We start from the raw sequence: 20,436 nt of genomic DNA, 5'->3' as shown, positions 1-20,436 counted from the left end.
AAAACAGATGGCCACCCTCAGCAAGACATGAACAGAGGAGATTTGAAAACATCTTGGGCCCCAGCAGCTAGTAGGCTCTCAGTCTGTAGAGCTTCCACAAGGGCAAGAAGAACAATCACACATAGCAGAGTTTTCACTGCATAAATAGCCTTTAGACAAAGGAAGCCCAAAATGCATAAACCACTGTTATTCAACTCGTTGTTCTATGTTACACTTTACATAATTCAGGTGGTGTCGTGAACATGGTGGCTCTTAAAACATATTGTTTGCACGTAAACAAAAGTTGGCAGATTAGATATGAGTTAAATATAAAATAAGGAAACTATTGCAAGTTACTGTAAGATATACTTGTTTTGCCTTCATCTAAACATTTTCTGTTTTGACAGTAATTTTGACAGCTGGGTTGGTAAAGGTTAAGTAAGGACATGTCTTGTGCACTGTAAAGAAATGAAAACTCATCAGAAGTGAAATGCAAAAAAGTATTTAAATAAAATTTTGAAACACGACGCACACGAGATGTGAAGATAATACAGTAGCTGTTGTATAAAGCTGAACACTGACTCTTTCTTGAGTGTCTGTGTTACATATTGCTGGGATGTTTAGACCATGTTTTACCAATCATAGCCTGTACCTCCAGGGTGAGGGATGAAATTCAGTGTCAGCAATAACACAAAGGACCTTGGTTTAACATTTCGCCCAAGCCATGTCCCCACTTACAGCCTAAAGCTTGCACTTGCTATTCTGGCAAGCTGCTTCAGTCCACAGACTGACAATCTCTCCTCCGGCAGTGCTTGACCATCTGAGACTCAAGCTCACTAGCGCGCACACACGCACACACACACACACACAGTTGGTTTGTTTTTGTGAAATGTGGGGACATTCCATAGACCTAATGGTTTTTATACTGTACAAAGCGTATTTTCTATCCCCTTTCACTTCCCCTGCCCCTGCCCCTAAACCTGCACATCACAGGAAACATTCTGCATTTTTACTTTCTCAAAAAAACTCCTTCTGTATGATTTAGAAGCATTTTGAAAAGTGGGGACATGAGTAATGTCCTCATATTTCACCCTCTCCTTGTAGTCTACCTATGTCATACCCATGCCATTTTTCGCTTTTTATTTCACAAAATAAGCACGCACACACACACACACACACACACACACACACACACACACACACACACACACACACACACACACACACACACACACACACACACACACACACACACACACACACACACACACACACACACACACACACACACACACACACACACACACACACACACACACACGGTTTCATTTTTTATGGGTATATTCCATATAGACATAATGATTTTTATCCTGTATATTCTTTCCCCTTTCCCCTAACCCTATACCCCTAAACCATTTGTACATTTAAAAAAACATAACTTAGTATGATTTATAAGCTGTTTTCCTAATGGGGACCAACAAATATCCACAACAACATTTTGTATATTGCCACCCTTGTGTGGACATTTTGTTCCCATAACATAGGTTTTGTCAGGACCGTGCATACATGCACCAGCACACACACACGCATGCACGCACGCACGCACACACCTTTTTACAAAGGTTTAATTTATGCTTTAATAGATAGTTGATGGAGTGATTTAATTGGTTACATATTTATTCAGCTTTAATATTACAATTAACGAAGAGAAAAATACAAGAAATTAGATTTGCATCAGATTAAACATTATAACACTTGTGGCATTATAAGAGGCTGCATACTGCACAGAACATTTCAAATTGAAATCAGCTATATTCAAAGTATCATAAGCACTGTCAAACACACATGCAAACATTTGCTTTGTCTCGTTTTGCGGCTCGCCAATCCAGCAGATCTGGACACATAAACACCCACACACTTCTCCCTCTTTTTCCACAGCTCTTCACAAGCAAACTGTTCAAGCCTCTTGCCTGCCAGCCAGTCAAGATGGCCCCCCAGCCCTGCAGCCAATCCCACGGTCTGGCACGCAGAAGAAAACCGCAGGCCAGCTGATCCTCTCCCCGGCTACCTTCATCTGCTCCTTTGGAAACTTTTGGACATGCTTGAATTTTTGAGAGCTTCATGGTCTACTGGGCCGGAGCGTTTCGGGAAGGAAGTCGTAGGGAGAAAGCCCTTGAGTCAAATACAGGCTTCAGAAATCTGTTACTTGATAACCCTGCAACAACAGATCAGTGCTTGTACAAAAGGCAGAAGCTGTGGCTTGAAATGAGGGAAAAGGCCATGTTTAAGCAGTGTTTGGCAGCTAGCGCCTGCTTTTTTTTTTTTTGTCTGTCACAGTTAGACCATGGTTTGAGATTTCACACGATTTAGCCCCAGTCGGCATGGTGAACGTGGCCCTGGCAAGATGTTAATGCGACTGTAAACAATCCAGCTTACGCGGGCTAATGCTAAACAGCAAAGCATCTTATTAGCAAATCATTTTTGACTTTTATTGCAGATTCTTTTTGTAGATATGCACACATTAACTGTCCCAGGAAGTGTCACGCTTATCTTGACATCCTTCTACCTCATTTGCAGCATTGCTACCTGACGGATAGCACGCTAATGACTGAAACCTCCAACCTCCCCTTCCTAGAAAGAGGAATAACTGGCTGTGTGCAAATAGATTATGATGAACTGCTTGAACTGCAATTAAGGCAGACGGAAAGGAAGGAGACGACAGCAGTTTAGACAACAATTTGGGCGACTGCAGCTGCAGCTGCTCTGTGGTTTAATGCAGTAATTGATAGACTCTGTCTGTCACTAGAGGGATCAGAATGAAAACTTAAATTACCATCATTAGGGCTCTCCTAATTGCGGCATCCAATGCAAAGCCTGTTTTTGTTTGTTATTATAAAATGACTCTTCTGTTATCTAATTTGTTCGGGCAGATCTTCCCTTCCTTCGATACAGGAACGAATTAGAATTTGGATCTGGCACTCAATGGTAAACCCAGACAGGGCCGCTTTTCGAATCGTAGCCATAATATGAACATAATCACCGCTAAGCATTATTTCATTAAACAGGTGCGGTGATTATGCATCTTAAAGTGTTTGTTTGCAAATTTGCATCAATCAGATGTATCCATTGAGAGCATCTTGATCTGCTTCCTGATTATTCGATTGCAAACTCATAGAGGCGTAAGTAATCATCAACTTATTCTCACGTGCAATGAAACATCTCATTATGTTAGCGTTGTTCCGATGCCGGGAAAGACGCGAGTATGATTGAATATCTAGCGCCGTGTATAAATCCATTTATTCAAGGACACGTCAGTGTGATTTCTGTATGTATATGTGTGTGTGGCCAGTGTTTCTCATTGCCCCCAGCTCTGTCTCATTAAGAGGTCAAATATAAAGTACAAAGGTAAAGCAAATGCTGAGACTGCACGTTGATGTAATGCTCCCTCTAAAACCGACAAGATCTTTGCCCTTGTGCTGAATCGCCACTCTCCGTGAAACAACACACCAGCCTCACCGAATCTTCCAGATAAAAAAACAGAGATTTTATTGTGTCTCTCAGCGAAACTGTACACGTACACCCACCAGCGACAATCAGAGATCAGTACCAATAATCAAGTATTAATGATTATTAAATGTGCATATGCTGGAGTTGGGTAATTGGAAGGTTAATCGACGGGCGACGTCAGTAGAGTCACATTTATCAGTTTCTATTTATCTCTTCTGGGGAGGTGGCAGGTTTACAGTAAATACCTTCTGTCCCCCTAATTTCCTAATGATGGGGATAATGATGGAGAATGGAGCAGCCATTAGCAGGGACAGGCTCTCTGCATCACTCTGTCAGCTCTGTCTCTCTGAGGCCCACATTGAGAAGTGATGGGACCCAGCTAGTCGGAAACCCACCCAAACAGATAATCATACCACCCGCCCACCCACAGTGGTGAGGATTTTTCAGTAACTATGCAGGTTACATCAATAAACCACTAGGTGGCGACCAATATCTTTATAAATGAGGCATTAATTTATTCACTCAACCGATTTGTTCAAATACAGTGATGCATAGAATAATAAAACAAGTGTCATTGGCTGGGTCTGAAATCCTACTCTCGAGTAGGTGCATATTTTGAATAAGTAATTAAAGTAAAAAATTCATTGTTGCTAAAAAAAAACTGTTCTATATAATATGAATGTTTGAATGTAATCCAGACATACTATATTCGCCATGCTGTCATTATCATGTGAACAACGTTTACAAATCTTCTCCTGTGGCCTCACGGGATAGTAAATATTCCATTGTATAAAACACTTTAGAATCTCCCTGAAAGTAGTGGTTAATCTGGGGATTTTTTGCCTACTCTTTTATGAGTAATGTGAATTCGGACAACTTCTGACAAAACATACTACTTTCGTTTACTATAGTAGGGAAGTATGCAATTTTGGATGCTTGATGAGTGAGTCATTAAGGCATTCATTCAACTGTAATTTATTCAAAACAAATTGTATAATTTGTTGTGTTGCTGAAGATTGAACCAAATTTTGCCTAGAATTAGGAATTGCCACTCAATGCTGATAGGGACTGATTTCCGAAACCTGGCTATAATATGAATATTCATATTGTAATTATGCATACTGAGGCGTTAGTTTGCAAATTCAAATGAAACTACATATATATACATATACATATACATATACATACACACACACACACACACACACACACACACACATATATATATATATATATATATATATATATATATATATATATATATATATAGTGCCTTGCAAAAGTATTCGGCCCTCTTGAACTTTGCGACCTTTTGCCACATTTCAGGCTTCAAACATAAAGATATAAATCTATAATTTTTTGTGAAGAATCAACAACAAGTGGGACACAATCATGAAGTGGAACATGATTGTGTCAAATAAAAAATTGAAAAATTGGGCGTGCAAAATTATTCGGCCCCTTTATTTTCAGTGCAGCAAACTCTCTCCAGAAGTTCAGTGAGGATCTCTGAATGATCCAGTGTTGACCTAAATGACTAATGATGATAAATAGAATCCACCTGTGTGTAATCAAGTCTCCATATAAATGCACCTGCACTGTGATACTCGCTGTGATACTCGCAAGTACGATGTCAAAAGCCGTATATTTCTCTGGTCCTCTCCCCGCGAAAAGGAGTGATGAAATAGTTAGCAGATTATCATCACTCAATGGCTGGTTGTCTAAGTGGTGTCTGCGAAATAACATAGGGTTCATAGACAATTGGAAAAGTTTTTGGGGCAGACCTGACCTGTTGAAGATGGACGGCATTCATCCCTCCTGGGCTGGTGCTGCTCTTCTCTCTAGTAATTTGGCACATAGTCTTAGAGCTAAACCTTGACTCACTGGGGCCCAGGTCAGGAAGCAGACAAACTGGCTAAACCAACCGTCTGCTAGCTGTCTCACGTCACCAAAGTCAGCTAAATCCCAGCACATAGAGACTCTTTCACCTAGATATTATCACATAGAGACTGTGTCTGTTCCCCGAATTAGTAAATACAAAAAAACATCAAAACCATTCAACAGTAAAAATTTAATTGATGTCCAACAAATAAACAACAGATATAATACGGATGAACAATTGATAAAGCTTGGGTTGCTGAATATTCGATCCCTTTTGCCAAAAACGCTTGTTGTCAATGATATGATTATAGATCATAACTTAGATGTGCTGTGTTTGACAGAAACCTGGCTAAAACCTGATGATTACATTACTTTAAATGAGTGCACCCCCCGAGATTATTGTTACAAACATGAGCCACGTCTGAAAGGTAAAGGGGGAGGTGTGGCTGTAATTTATAATAATATTTTCAGTATTACTCAGAAGTCTAGTTTCAAATATAATTCCTTTGAAGTTTTGGTGCTTTATGTAACACTGTGTAGTGTAAATGATAAATCCCTTCTGACATTTGTGTTGGCTACTGTATACAGGCCACCAGGGCACAATACAGACTTTATCAAAGAATTTGCTGGTTTTGTATCGGAGTTAGTATTAGCTGTAGATAAAGTACTAATTGTTGGGGATTTTAATATCCACGTAGACAATGAAAAAGACGCATTGGGATTGGCATTTAGAGACATTCTAAACTCTATTGGAGTTAGACAACACGTATCGGGACCCACTCATCGCCTTAATCATACTTTAGATCTAATAATGTCACATGGAATAAATGTTGATACTGTTAAAATTCTGCAGCAGAGCGATGACATCTCAGATCATTACCTAATATCATGTATACTTAATTTACCTAAGGCTGCAAAGCCATCCCCTCGCTTCAAATATGGCAGGACGATAACCGCTGCGACTAAAGATTGCTTTGTACATAATCTTCCTCATCAGTTCCATCTCCTCAGCATTACAGATAGCCAAGATGAACTTGATGCTGCAACCGAAACTATTGACTCTCTCCTTACTAGCACTTTAGACATAGTTGCTCCCCGGCGCTTAAAGAAGATTAAAGCAAATAATCCAACGCCGTGGTACAACGAGCACACTCGGGCCCTTAAAACAGCAGCCAGAAAAATGGAGCGCAGCTGGAAGAAAACAAAACTAGAGGTTTTTCGCAATTTGTGGAAAGAGAGCATGATTGCATACAGAAAGGCCATAAAAACTGCTAGATCTGCTTATTTCTCATCTCTTTTAGAAGAAAACAAACACAACCCTAAGTATTTATTCGATACAGTGGCTAAATTATCAAAAAATAAAGCTTCAGCTTCTGATGTTTGTAAACAACACAGCAGTAATGACTTTATGAACTTCTTTACTAGTAAGATTGATAATATTAGGAATAAAATTATAACCATGCAGCCGTCTATTACAGTATCACTTCAGACAGAGCACTGCAGGGTCACTGAGGAAAAATTACACTCATTCACTGCTATAGGAGGAGAAGAACTGGCTAAACTTGTAAAATCATCAAAATCAACAACATGTATGCTTGACCCTATACCGACTAGGCTATTAAAAGAGATACTTCCAGAGGTCATAGATCCTCTGCTTAATATCATTAATTCATCTTTGACATTAGGATATGTACCGAAAACGTTTAAGTTGGCTATAATTAAACCACTTATTAAAAAAACGCAACTTGATCCTAAAGAATTAGTCAATTACAGGCCAATCTCGAATCTACTGTTTCTATCAAAAATACTAGAAAAGGCCGTGTCTTCACAATTATGTTCTTTTTTAGAAAGAAATGGTATATGTGAGGATTTCCAGTCAGGATTTAGACCGTATCATAGCACTGAGACTGCTCTAATTAGAGTTACAAATGATTTACTCTTATCATCTGATCGTGGTTGTATCTCTCTATTAGTGTTACTCGATCTTAGCGCTGCATTTGATACTATCGATCACAATATTCTTCTGAATAGAATCGAAAATTATGTTGGCGTTAGTGGAACTGCTTTGGCATGGTTTAAATCGTACTTATCTGACCGTTATCAGTTTGTAGCAGTAAATGAAGAGATGTCACACCGATCACAAGTTCAGTCTGGGGTACCGCAAGGCTCAGTGTTAGGACCGTTGCTTTTCACCCTGTATATGCTACCACTGGGAGATATCATTAAGAAGCATGGCGTTAGTTTTCATTGTTATGCTGACGATACTCAGCTCTATATTTCCTCACGCCCTGATGAAACCTACCAATTCACAAGATTAACAGAATGCATAGCTGATATAAAAAATTGGATGAATAGTAATTTTCTGCAACTTAATTCAGATAAAACTGAATTTTTAATTATTGGACAGAAAAGCTCCACAAGTAGTAACCGAGAATACTGTCTAACACTTGATGACTGCTCTGTCAAGCCCTCGCCGTCAGTGAGCTCTTTGATACCAATCTTTCATTTGAAAGCCACGTTTCTAGCATCTGTAAAACCGCATTCTATCATCTTAAAAATATATCTAAATTACGGCACATGCTTTCAATGCAAAATGCTGAACAGTTAGTACATGCGTTCATGAGCTCAAGGCTAGATTATTGTAATGCTCTACTGGGTGGTTGCCCTGCTCGCTTAATAAACAAACTCCAGCTAGTCCAAAATGCAGCAGCTAGAGTTCTTACTAGAACCAGGAAGTATGATCATATTAGTCCAGTTCTGTCAACACTGCACTGGCTCCCTATTAAACATCGCATACATTTTAAAATCTTGCTTATTACTTACAAAGCACTAAATAGTTTAGCTCCCCGGTACTTAAGCGAGCTCTTAACGCATTATACCCCATCACGTCGATTGCGGTCTCAAAACTCTGGCCAGTTGATAATACCTAGAATATCTAAATCAACTGCAGGCGGTCGATCATTTTCCTATTTAGCTCCTAAATTGTGGAATAGTCTTCCTAGCATTGTTCGGGAAGCAGACACACTCTGTCAGTTTAAATCTAGACTAAAAACACATCTCTTTACTATGGCATACACATAGAACATTTTTAACTTTCATTATTCAGTTCAATTGACTGATTGTTAGGCTGCATTAACTAGGTCAGCCGGAACCGGGAACACTTCCCATAACACCTGATGTACTCGTTACATCATAAAAAGAGTGACATCTACACTAATGTTAGTCTCTCTGTTTATCCCGAGGTTTATCCCGGATCTGGGCCCTGTCCGGATCGGATGGTGGACCTGCCTGGACATGACCAACGCATCCTGGAGTGTCTGCTGAGCCGTGCCAAATGGTGTCTCCTCCGAATTTGCCTCACTGGCACGACATGCTCAAAACCCGTCTTCGGCGCAATAATTCCGATCTTTCATGTATTCATACTCTTGTGTAATTGACGCCCCATCCTAAATAAATCTGTCTCTTCCGTGATACCCTGAAAATTTTGAATAATCCGATCTAATATGATTTCCGACCTGTAAGGTTGCCAGAATAATAATCTTACACGGTGTGTTAATAGGCCAGAGGAGAACTGGCACCCCAACTGAGTCTGGTTTCTCCCAAGGTTTATTTTTCTCCATCATGCCCCGATGGAGTTTTGGTTCCTTGCCACTGTCGCCTTTGGCTTGGCTTGCTCAGTTGGGGACACTAAAAATATGATTAAAGTTATTCAACTTATTATACAAATAAAATATATGAATTAGGTCTTATTTAATTCTATAAACTATAATACTGATCTGCCAACATTGTCGCTATATGATAAATTAAAATAAGCTGATAACATCACTGTTTTCTCCAGTACGACTGTACAGCCAAATCTAATTTTGTCGCAATATTATCCTGTTTGACACTGTGAAGCTGCTTTGACACAATCGTGATTGTAAAAGCGCTATATAAATAAAGTTGATTGATTGATTGATTGATTGATAGTCTCAGAGGTCCGTTTAAAGCGCAGAGAGCATCATGAAGAACAAGGAACACACCAGGCAGGTCCAAGATACTGTTGGGGAGAAGTTTAAAGCCGGATATGGATACAAAAAGATTTCCCAAGCTTTAAACATCCCAAGGAGCACTGTGTAAGTGATAATATTGAAACGGAAGGAGTATCAGACCACTGCAAATCTACCAAGACCTGGCCGTCCCTCTAAACTTTCAGCTCATACAAGAAGAAGACTGATCAGAGATGCAGCCAAGAGGCCCATGATCACTCTGGATGAACTGCAGAGATCTACAGCTGAGGTGGGAGACTCTGTCCATAGGACAACAATCAGTCGTATACTGCACAAATCTGGCCTTTATGGAAGAGTGGCAAGAAGAAAGCCATTTCTTAAAGATATCCATAAAAAGTGTCATTTAAAGTTTGCCACAAGCCACCTGGGAGACACACCAAACATGTGGAAGAAGTTGCTCTGGTCAGATAAAACCAAAATTGAACTTTTTGGCAACAATGCAAAATGTTATGTTTGGTGTAAAAGCAACACAGCTCATCAACCTGAACACACCATCCCCACTGTCAAACATGGTGGTGGTGGCAGCATCATGATTTGGGCCTGCCTTTCTTCAGCAGGGACAGGGAAGATTGTAAAATTGATGGGAAGATGGATGGAGCCAAATACAGGACCATTCTGGAAGAAAACCTGATGGAGTCTGCAAAAGACCTGAGACTGGGATGGAGATTTGTCCTCCAACAAGATAATGATCCAAAACATAAAGCAAAATCTACAATGGAATGGTTCAAAAATAAACATATCCAGGTGTTAGAATGGCCAAGTCAAAGTCCAGACCTGAATCCAATCGAGAATCTGTGGAAAGAACTGAAAACTGCTGTTCACAAACGCTCTCCATCCAACTCACTGAGCTCGAGCTGTTCTGCAAGGAGGAATGGGCAAAAATATCAGTCTCTCGATGTGCAAAACTGATAGAGACATACTCCAAACGACTTACAGCTGTAATCGCAGCAAAAGGTGGAGCTACAAAGTATTAACTTAAGGGGGCCGAATAATTTTGCACGCCCATTTTTTCCGATTTTGCTTTGAAAAAAAGTTTAAAAATGTCCAATCAATTTCATTCCACTTCATGATCATCAACTTGTTGTTGATTTTTCACAAAAAAAATTACAGTTGTACAGATGTATCTCATTAATGCAATTATCTAATCAACCAATCACATGGCAGTTGCTTCAATGCATTTAGGGTGTGGTCCTGGTCAAGACAATCTCCTGAACTCCAAACTGAATGTCAGAATGGGAAAGAAAGGTGATTTAAGCAATTTTGAGCGTGGCATGGTTGCTGGTGCCAGATAGGCCAGTCTGAGTATTTCACAATCTGCTCAGTTACTGGGATTTTCACGCAAAACCATTTCCAGTGTTTACAAAGAATCCAAAAACATCCAGTATGCGGCAGCCCTGTGGGCGAAAATGCCTTGTTGATGCTAGAGGTCAGAGGAGAATGGGCCGACTGATTCAAGCTGATAGAAGAGCAACTTTGACTGAAATAACCACTCGTTACAACCGAGGGATGCAGCAAAGCATTTGTGAAGCCACAACACGCACAACATTGAGGCGGATGGGCTACAACAGCAGAAAACCCCACCGAGTACCACTCATCTCCACTACAAATAGGAAAAAGAGGCTACAATTTGCACAAGCTCACCGATATTGGACAGTTGAAGACTGGAAAAATGTTGCCTGGTCTGATGAGTCTCGATTTATGTTGAGACATTCAGATGGTTGAGTCAGAATTTGGCGTAAACAGAATGAGAACATGGATCCATCATGCCTTGTTACCACTGTGCAGGCTGCTGGTGGTGGTGTAATGGTGTGGGAGATGTGGTGGAACAGGAGCTTCGTGCCCTGGATATGGATGCCACATATCTCCATCGACTGCAAGATGCTATCCTAACCATAGACATCATATAGGTAGACGCCCTATTGGCTGCTGGGCGCCGAGATTTGCGGCGGCCATTTTGAACCGGTCGTACTCCTAGTTTCGTTGCATAGCAGCAGTTAAGATGCCAGAGCACCGTGCAGCATTTTCCTGTTCTAATCGGCGAACCATCGCAGGTAGGGCTCGCGGGATTACTTTTCACAAGTAAGATTTAACTTTGCCATCGTACTATTGGTTGTATTTTGTCCTTAAATCCAGATAATTGAGAAGGAGCAAGGATCTTTGATAGTACTGTACTGAAATCGTAGCTAGCTAATGTTAGCTAAGCTATGTATCTCCCTCAACTCAAGTGTTTTCCACATAACTTAAGTTATTCAGATCAAAAAGATGTTAGAAAGCACTTGTTAGATGCACGAAACTTACTTTTAGCGTTTGGTAACATTATGTGCCTATTAGTACCAACACAATCCAATCTGAAGTTAATACATGCATTGCTGACCGGGCATAATAACTGTCGTTGTGTTGCAGATGAAGGCGAACAGAACAATCCCAATCACAAAGGCTGATGCCGGAACTTTATCAGAATATTATATGTGTGTGTGTGTGTGTGTGTGTGTGTGTGTGTGTGTGTGTGTGTGTGTGTGTGTGTGTGTGTGTGTGTGTGTGTGTGTGTGTCAAATCATTATAAATTGTTTCAACTTATTAAAATATCTTATTTTACTTCAACTCTCTGTTTCTGCTTCTTTATCATATATATATATTGTGTGGTTTTATAAATCCCCGTATATCCTATATCACATATTTTGATTTTGGACATCTGGACACTTAATATCTTATATCAGAATATTATGTAACTGTTAAGCCCACTATAGCCCTATTCGGACGGTAGTTGTTTCTCATGTGGACGTCTGTAAAATACATTTGCATGCAACTTCAGTGATAAAACTAGTCTATTCGGATGGCGATATATTCCCGGTGGAGGGGCGAGTGATCCTCCGCACCTGGGAAACACTGCTCACGTGGTAATTCAAATGATTGTCTGCTGTAAAAATGTCATATGCTTGGAATAAAAAGAATTAAAAAAATCATATTTAACAATAAGACATTATTATTTTATTTAAAAGTCTTGTTTAAAAAAAAAGTAATTTTAAAAATGAGCGGAAATAACGGCTCATTTCAAATGTTTAAGTGTTTTTTTTTTCTCTTTCTCTTTTAAGTGGTGATGAAAGATTATTCTTGTAAATACTTTCCAGCATTTTAGTAATAAAAGTGTAGGCTTTAGATCTTAAAAATGCATCCGAAAAATACCTTACGACCCCACGAGAAACAATTACCATCCGAATATGGCTTAAGAATATTAAAATACGCTGAACCATGTGTCCTGTATCATAGCTACATTAATGACCTTTGCAGCAAAAAAACCCGCGTTAAAATCGGTTAGGTATTCAGTGAGATGTGATTAATTAAATGCGCTGACAGCTCACTGCGCCTGGCAAACAAGTTACACTCAGTGGAGCTGGCGACCGGTTCAAGATGGCGGCTCCACGGCTCGACCGTGCCAATAGGCAGTAGCGCTCGATAGGGCGTCTATCTATATGATGTCTATGATCCTAACAATATGGGCCAACATTTCTAAAGAATGCTTTCAGCACCTTGTTGAATCAATGGCACATAGAATTAAGGTTGTTCTGAAGGCGAAAGGGGGTCAAACACAGTAGCAGTATGGTGTTCCTAATAATCCTTTAGGTGAGTATATATATATATATATATATATATATATATATATATATATATACTTACTTACTAACCTAAAGGATTATATATATATATGTATTAAAAGTATTAAATTTCAAATTTCATTTAATTTTGTGTTAAATTTATTTATTGTGTCCACAATTTGTTCTCTCTTTTGGTAAATCATGCGCACAATATAATAATTTGTTCCCTTGATTTAGTAGATTGTGGCCACATTGTACTACTTCGTTCCTTCATTTTGATTGAACTAAAACAAGGGAAATAATTATTACAATGTGGCCACAACCACAATTACATATTTTTACCCATAAGTAATGTGCTGCGCTTTGTAATATATATAGTCAAAGTAAAACTAAAAAAAGTTACTGGCTGTCTTTGAAAAGTAAGTTACTCAATACGAACTTAAACATCATTAATGTATAGTATCACACTCAGTCATGCAGTTAGTCTGAGCACTATACAGCTGGTTACAGTGTCTCTCTTTCACAGTTTTTTTCTTTCTGGACTCTGGATCTACTGACATCTCTATAACCTTCTCTCTTTTTTCAGTCTACAGTTCTCATCACTTTCTTCCTCCCTTCTCTATTTCTGTGCATTTGTCTGGCGCTCTCTTTAATTAGTAGTCGGCACCACACGTACTGCTGTCAGTCTTGCAGAACATGTTACAGCTAGAGTTAATAGGGTTTCAGGCCTCTTTTCCAAAAGATTGATTTGAAGAGAGTCATATCAGAAGAGACCTTCCTTTTCTTATGATTTACATTTATATTTATGCATTTGGAAGATGCTTTTATCCAAAGTGACTAATTGCATTCAAAGTACATTAGATCAGGTCCTTAAACTTTAAACTTTTTAAAAGTTGAAATAAATGTATTAAGTATGAAAACATAAGTAAAAGGTAAACAGATGGATTTACTCAATATAAAATAACATGATGCAAATGCCTTGAAAGCCTGTCTGCAACAAAAAAATTAACTATAATTAATGACTGATAAGACAGTTGCCTTAAGCTTCAGTCACAATCACTGTGCCATGTATGGCATTGGTTTATTATATAAATTATGTTATATGATGTCTGTCCTAAATGATATGCTGAAATGCAGACATTGGCAGTTGAGTGCTTGCAATAATGCGGTTACTGCTTGAGTGTTCATTTTGTGCACTGTTTAGCAAACTTTTGATGGCGGCTGATGTCATACATGGCCAACAACAACAACAAAAAAATTCCTTCAGTGAAATAAACCATGCATTATGTGCTGGCCCTGGTCAGAAGGGTTTAGTTGCAGAAAACTATTTCTGCTAACACTGGTTTTGTATATGCTATATCTATTAAACATCTAGCTCCAAAAACTGTCATCAGAACTAGTCCTACACTCTACCCGCCACAGCAAACCATTTCTAAACGCCACACAAGAACATTCTGTATGAATGTTGCTTTTGGCAAAATGTGACTGCTGACACTGTAAAGCTGTCATGATGATTTTGTTTCCCATCCATCGGCCTTGCGTTGGTCTCACACCTGACCGTTTTGACCAGCTGTGATTGACACTTCAGCCTCCTGGAAACACCTAGGGATCATGGCACCTCTTGCCATGATGATTTAGATAGCTAGCGAGAAACTGTAGCTTTACTCCTCAGGCCTTGGCTCAGCCTAGAAGATCTGTCTCAGACTGGGATCTGTCTTGTCAGTGCAGTAACAAGATCCTGAGTGACTTAAGTCCTCTGGTGATGTCAGACCTGAAGCTAGAGAACTGTGTCTTGCTGATTGTCTCAATGTAAGATCTTTGGCCAATGTAGCAGAACTTCAGCTTTCTGCTGAGAGACAAACAGGAGACTAAAGTTAAGGTATTGAACGTCTGCTTTCTTTCCCTCATTATTCATTGTTATAATTAGGAGCACATTTTCTTTTCGTTATGAGGAACTATATTGTTATCATACAGTAATTGGTTACATTATCCACACTGATAAAAGTGCTTAAAATTAACACGATTAAATCATATAAATCTGTTCAACATAAATCAGTGATGATTTTTAAAAAATCTTTCTCAATTTTCTATTTAAAAAAATTATAAAATGTGACCCTGTGATCGTTAATTTGAATTATAGCATTACTGCAGTCTTCAGTGTCACACGATCCTTCATAAATCATTATAATATGCTGATTTGGTGACATGAGTAACGTACTATATTATTATTAATGTTGAAAACAATTGTGCTGCTCCATAATTATATACACTCACCTAAAGGATTATTAGGAACATCATACCAATACTGTGTTTGACCCCCTTTCGCCTTCAGAACTGCTTTAATTCTATGTGGCATTGATTCAACAAGATGCTGAAAGCATTCTTTAGAAATGTTGGCCCATATTGATAGGATAGCATCTTGCAGTCGATGGAGATATGTGGGATGCACATCCAGGGCACGAAGCTCCCGTTCCACTACATCCCAAATATGCTCTATTGGGTTGATATCTGGTGACTGTGGGGGTCATTTTAGTTCAGTGAACTCTGTCATGTTTAAGAAACCAACTTGAAATGATTCGAGCTTTGTGACATGCTGCATTATCCTGCTAGAAGTAGCCATCAGAGAATGGGTACATGGTGGTCATAAAGGGATGACATGGTCAGAAACAATGCTCAGGTAGGCCGTGGCATTTAAACGATGCCCAATTGGCACTAAGGGGCCTAAAGTGTGCCAAGAAAACATCCCCCACACCATTACACCACCACCACCAGCCTGCACAGTGGTAACAAGGCATGATGGATCCATGTCCTCATTCTGGTTACACCAAATTCTGACTCTACCATCAGAATGTCTCAACAGAAATCAAGACTCGTCAGACCAGGCAACATTTTTCCAGTCTTCAGCTGTCAAATTTTGGTGAGCTTGTGCAAATTGTAGCCTCTTTTTCCTATTTGTAGTGGAGATGAGTGGTACTCGGTGGGGTCTTCTGCTGTTGTAGCCTATCCGCCTCAAGGTTGTACGTGTTGTGGCTTCATAAATGCTTTGCTGCATCCCTCGGTTGTATTGAGTGGTTATTTCAGTCAAAGTTGCTCTTCTATCAGCTTGAATCAGTCGGCCCATTCTCCTCTGACCTCTAGCATCAACAAGGCATTTTCACCCACAGGATTGCCGCATACTGGATGTTTTTCCCTTTTCACACCATTCTTTGTAAACACTAGACATGGTTGTGCGTGAAAATCCCAGTAACTGAGCACATTGTGAAATACTCAGACCGGCCCGTCTAGCACCAACAACCATGCAACGCTCAAAATTGCTTAAATCACCTTTCTTTCCCATTCTGACATTCAGTTTGGAGTTCAGGAGATTGTCTTGACCAGGACCACACCCTAAATGCATTGAAGCGACTGCCATGTGATTGGTTGATTAGATAATTGAAACAGGTGTTCCTAATAATCCTTTATGTGAGTATACACACACACACACACACACACACACACACACACACACACACACACACACACACACACACACACACACACACACACACACACACACACACACACACACATTTCATTTCTTCATATTTACATAACCTTTTTCATTTTGCAACTACATTGTATCAATGTCATCTATCTGGGGTACAATGTTGAGTTTTGACAACGCTATCTCACAACCAAATTGTATGTATATTACAAGTTGGCTAATACGTACACATTTCTTTGACCCAACTCTAAACCCCGGTGACGGGTAGGTTTAAGGGTGGGGTTTGATGTTGGTCATACGTACAAATTCATACAAATTTGGCAACTCGTCATTGCAGTGTAATCGGGTTGGTTTTGATCCAGAAAATCTTTTTGGTTGAGATCGACATTTCAATGTTTAAAATGTGATGGATCAGATTCAGCATTGAAAATTTGAAAGCTGACAGGCCAGCACACATGGGTGGAAACATTGAACTAACAGTTATTTGTTATTGATCGCCACAAACTTATGCAGGTATGTCTCTCTGCAGAACAATAGGTGTTTCTCAGTAACTGATGCTTCCTCATTAGAGAGAAAACCCAGGTGCATCCTATGTGTTGAACCACATGACACATTCACATGACTTCTCTGAAACAAATTCAAAAATGCTGCATCTGCCTTATTATTTCTCTGTTCCTTTCTTTTGCATGACCATAAATAGATACATTAACTTAACAAGCTTCCATTTTTCTACATTCTTAAATGCATCTTGGTTTAGTAATGTTTATAAGGATTTTCCTGATTTATCAGACATCTAACAAGAATGACATATAACATAGTCCCTTGTATCTTGCATCCAACTAATCAATGCTTGCCTTCATTCTGTTAGTGAAGGTAGATGCAGCTTATCTCATTCTCCCTGATTACTGCTTTATCATCATTCATATTCATAAATCATTATCACATTTGAGGAATGTCACTAATCTCCATTCAGTTTCGCTTATACAATCACATACACACACTTACACACACTTATACACAGGCACGCACGCACGCACGCACACACACACACACACACGTTTCCATGTTTTATGAGGACGTTCCATAGGCGTAATGGTTTTTATACTGTACAAACCGTATTTTCTATCCCCCTACACTGCCCCTGCCCCTAAACCTGCCCATCACAGGAAACATTCTGCATTTTTACTTTCTCAAAAAAACCCCTTCTGTATGATTTATAAGATGTTTTCCTCATGGGGACCAAAAACTGTCCACAAGGACAAGGATTTCGGATATTGCCATCTTTGTGCGGACATTTTGTTTGTGACATTTGACATTGTTTCAATAAAAGGTTAGTTTTTTCTAAATTATTTCATAGTATTTTTGTTCATATTTGCCACGGATGCAAATAAAACATGCATCTTCTTTGAAACACAATGATAACCTAAGTTAAACCTTCCTTCTGGTAGGTTTAATATAAAGGGTTATTTTTACCCCAAAATTACCCTCATGTCATTCCAAACCTGTATAACTGTTCATCTTCAGAACAAAAAATATGTTTTGCTTAAATCTAAGCACTCTCTCACCCCATCATAGACAGCACTTTCAAGGCCCAGAAAGGTATAAAAACTATGAGTGTGTTAAATTAGTGACTCCAGTGGTTCAGCCTTAAGTCATAAAAATACATTATTAAAAAAACCTAACAAAAATAACGACTTTATAAAACAATCTCTTCTCTGAGTCAGTCTCCTAAGCTGCTGATAGTGTAAACAGTACAGAACTTGTGAGTTTAACGGTTCACCACTGGCCACTTTCTGCGTCAGTATCACACGCATGCGTCATGGTGCTCACGTGAGCGTCAGCATTCTGACTTAGCGCTTCAAAAGCTACGTCAACAGAATAGGAGCATAGACAGTAAAAGAAATGGACGGAGCGTTCCCATTGACGTCTACGGCGAAAGAATGAAGTCAACCTAGGGGCACTCACTTCCTGATGGCTAAGCGAACTGCGCAGGCTCAGACTGAGCTTGACGACGTAGATGTGACGTGAGCCTCCTGTCTGACAGCTGTGAGTCTTCTAGTAGACGTGGAAAGCGAAATCTGAATCACGTTGTTTAAATATTTTCTCCCGTTGCTTTTGGCTCACTATGGGCTTCTCCCCATTCTTCTCCCTTGACTTTATCAGACTAGTCTCCAGGACATGTCTCCACGTCCCCCCGACTGTCTCATAGACAGTAAAAGATTGCCTGCGAGCGTCTCCTCAGGTCTATACGGTAATTTCTCAACTGTGCGACAGGGTCGCGTTGGTTATGACGCAATCATTAGCCTATTTTTACAAAAACAGCTTCTGCGGGGCGATAGTGTAAGATACAAGGTAATGGAGCCTTTTATACATTGTCGTGTTTCTTTAGTAATAAACAATGGACAAATGGAGTCTTTAAACGTCTCAGATGTAAAGTTATTCACTGTCAAAGTGACTCAAAAATGAATGGGAGTCAATGGGATGCTAACAGCAGGTGATGGCTTGGTTAGCAATGGCCGCCCCTAGGGGTGGAACGCTTTCCGAGCGCTAGATTACCCCCTTGAATAGGAGGCATTTACTATGCCAACAGCATAGAAAACCCGCACAGACAAGAACATTTTTTTCAATAAAGTCATTATTTGGTTGTTGTTTTTTTGCACACTTATGTTTATGAGAAAGTGACTGACATGACTTTTGTGATAGTTAAAGAGATTAAAGGGTTAGTTCACCCAAAAATGAAAATGTGATGTTTATCTGCTTACCCCCGGTGCATCCAACATGTAGGTGTGTTTGTTTCTTCAGTAACACAAATGAAGAGTAACTCCAACCGTTGCTGTGTGCCAGTCATATAATGGTGTGACTAGGGTAACAATTCTATGAGAGCAAAACAAAAAAAAACAAAAAAAAACATGCTTAGGCAACGTGCACAAAAACAACCGATCAGTTTCTGTGAGAAACTGAACAGTATTTATGTTTTTTTTTTTACCTCACATCCCGACGAGTCTTATCCATGTATTTCCATCCGCCATTACTTCTGTCTGGTAAGGTCAAGCTGGCGGGATCATAGATATGTATTATGTAGATGCCTCATTCGTCCGATCCGCGCAGACACTAATGAGGACTCACTCTCTCTCTCTCTCTCTCTCTCTCTCTCTCTCTCTCTCTCTCTCTCTCTCTCTCTCTCTCTCTCTCTCTCTCTATATATATATATATATATATATATATATATATATATATATATATATTTATGATGGGGCCAGCTTTACCTTACCAGACAGAAGTAATGGCAGATGGGAATACTAGATAAGACTTTATGTCACATGCCTGTCCTGTCTTGTGTGCACTTGTGGGTTTTGTTATGTTGAGCATGTGCTCGTGTCCCTGTCAGTTCCCTCCCCCTTGTTATCTGATTATTGGTTAATTTGCCCCACCTGTTCTCCCTCATTATCTGCCTTGTTTGTTCCCTTTATAATCTCCTTGTGTTTGTCAGTCTGTGTTGGATCCTTGTGTATGTTATGTCTGCGTCTTCCGGTTCCCCGTGATTTCTCTGTTGGTATGTTTTTGAGTTATGTTACAGTTCTGATTATGTGTTTGTCCCCCTCGTGGGTTTTTGTGTTGAGTTTATGTTTTATTTTATAATAAATTATAATTTTCTCACTGCACTTGAGTCCTCGCACCAATTTCCTGTTTCCTCGTGTCCGTGACGTAACAGAAGGATCCAACCACTTGAGGACTCAGCAGGACTTGTTTTTTTTTGTTGTTTTCGTTTTTGTTTTTGTTTTTTCTCCCGGTATCCTCCTATGGAGTGGGAGAAGAACCTGCGGGTAATGCGTTACCTGAACTCCCGGTACATCCGTCAACAGGGGACGGATGTGCAACAGTTCGCAGGCAGGTTTCTTTAGGGAGGTGGACCATTTTAGACTCAATGAGGCAGAGTGGAAGGAAG

General features: G+C 39.6%; 1 long non-coding RNA gene across 1 annotated transcript; it reads right to left on the bottom strand.

Annotated features, from left to right (window-relative positions):
• Nucleotides 1-1,852: 1,852 nt before the first annotated feature.
• On the bottom strand, nucleotides 1,853-19,547 carry LOC137070897 (uncharacterized). Its single transcript, XR_010904358.1, has 3 exons — nucleotides 19,477-19,547; nucleotides 19,253-19,364; nucleotides 1,853-2,194 (listed from the first exon to the last, which is right to left on the bottom strand). It is a non-coding gene; the product is annotated as an uncharacterized lncRNA (long non-coding RNA).
• Nucleotides 19,548-20,436: the final 889 nt, after the last annotated feature.

The sequence above is a fragment of the Pseudorasbora parva genome, chromosome 3, assembly GCF_024679245.1.
Source record: "Pseudorasbora parva isolate DD20220531a chromosome 3, ASM2467924v1, whole genome shotgun sequence".
NCBI lineage: Eukaryota > Metazoa > Chordata > Actinopteri > Cypriniformes > Gobionidae > Pseudorasbora > Pseudorasbora parva.
Note: the sequence above shows the minus strand (reverse complement) of the source record. Positions and strands in the feature narration are given on the sequence as shown.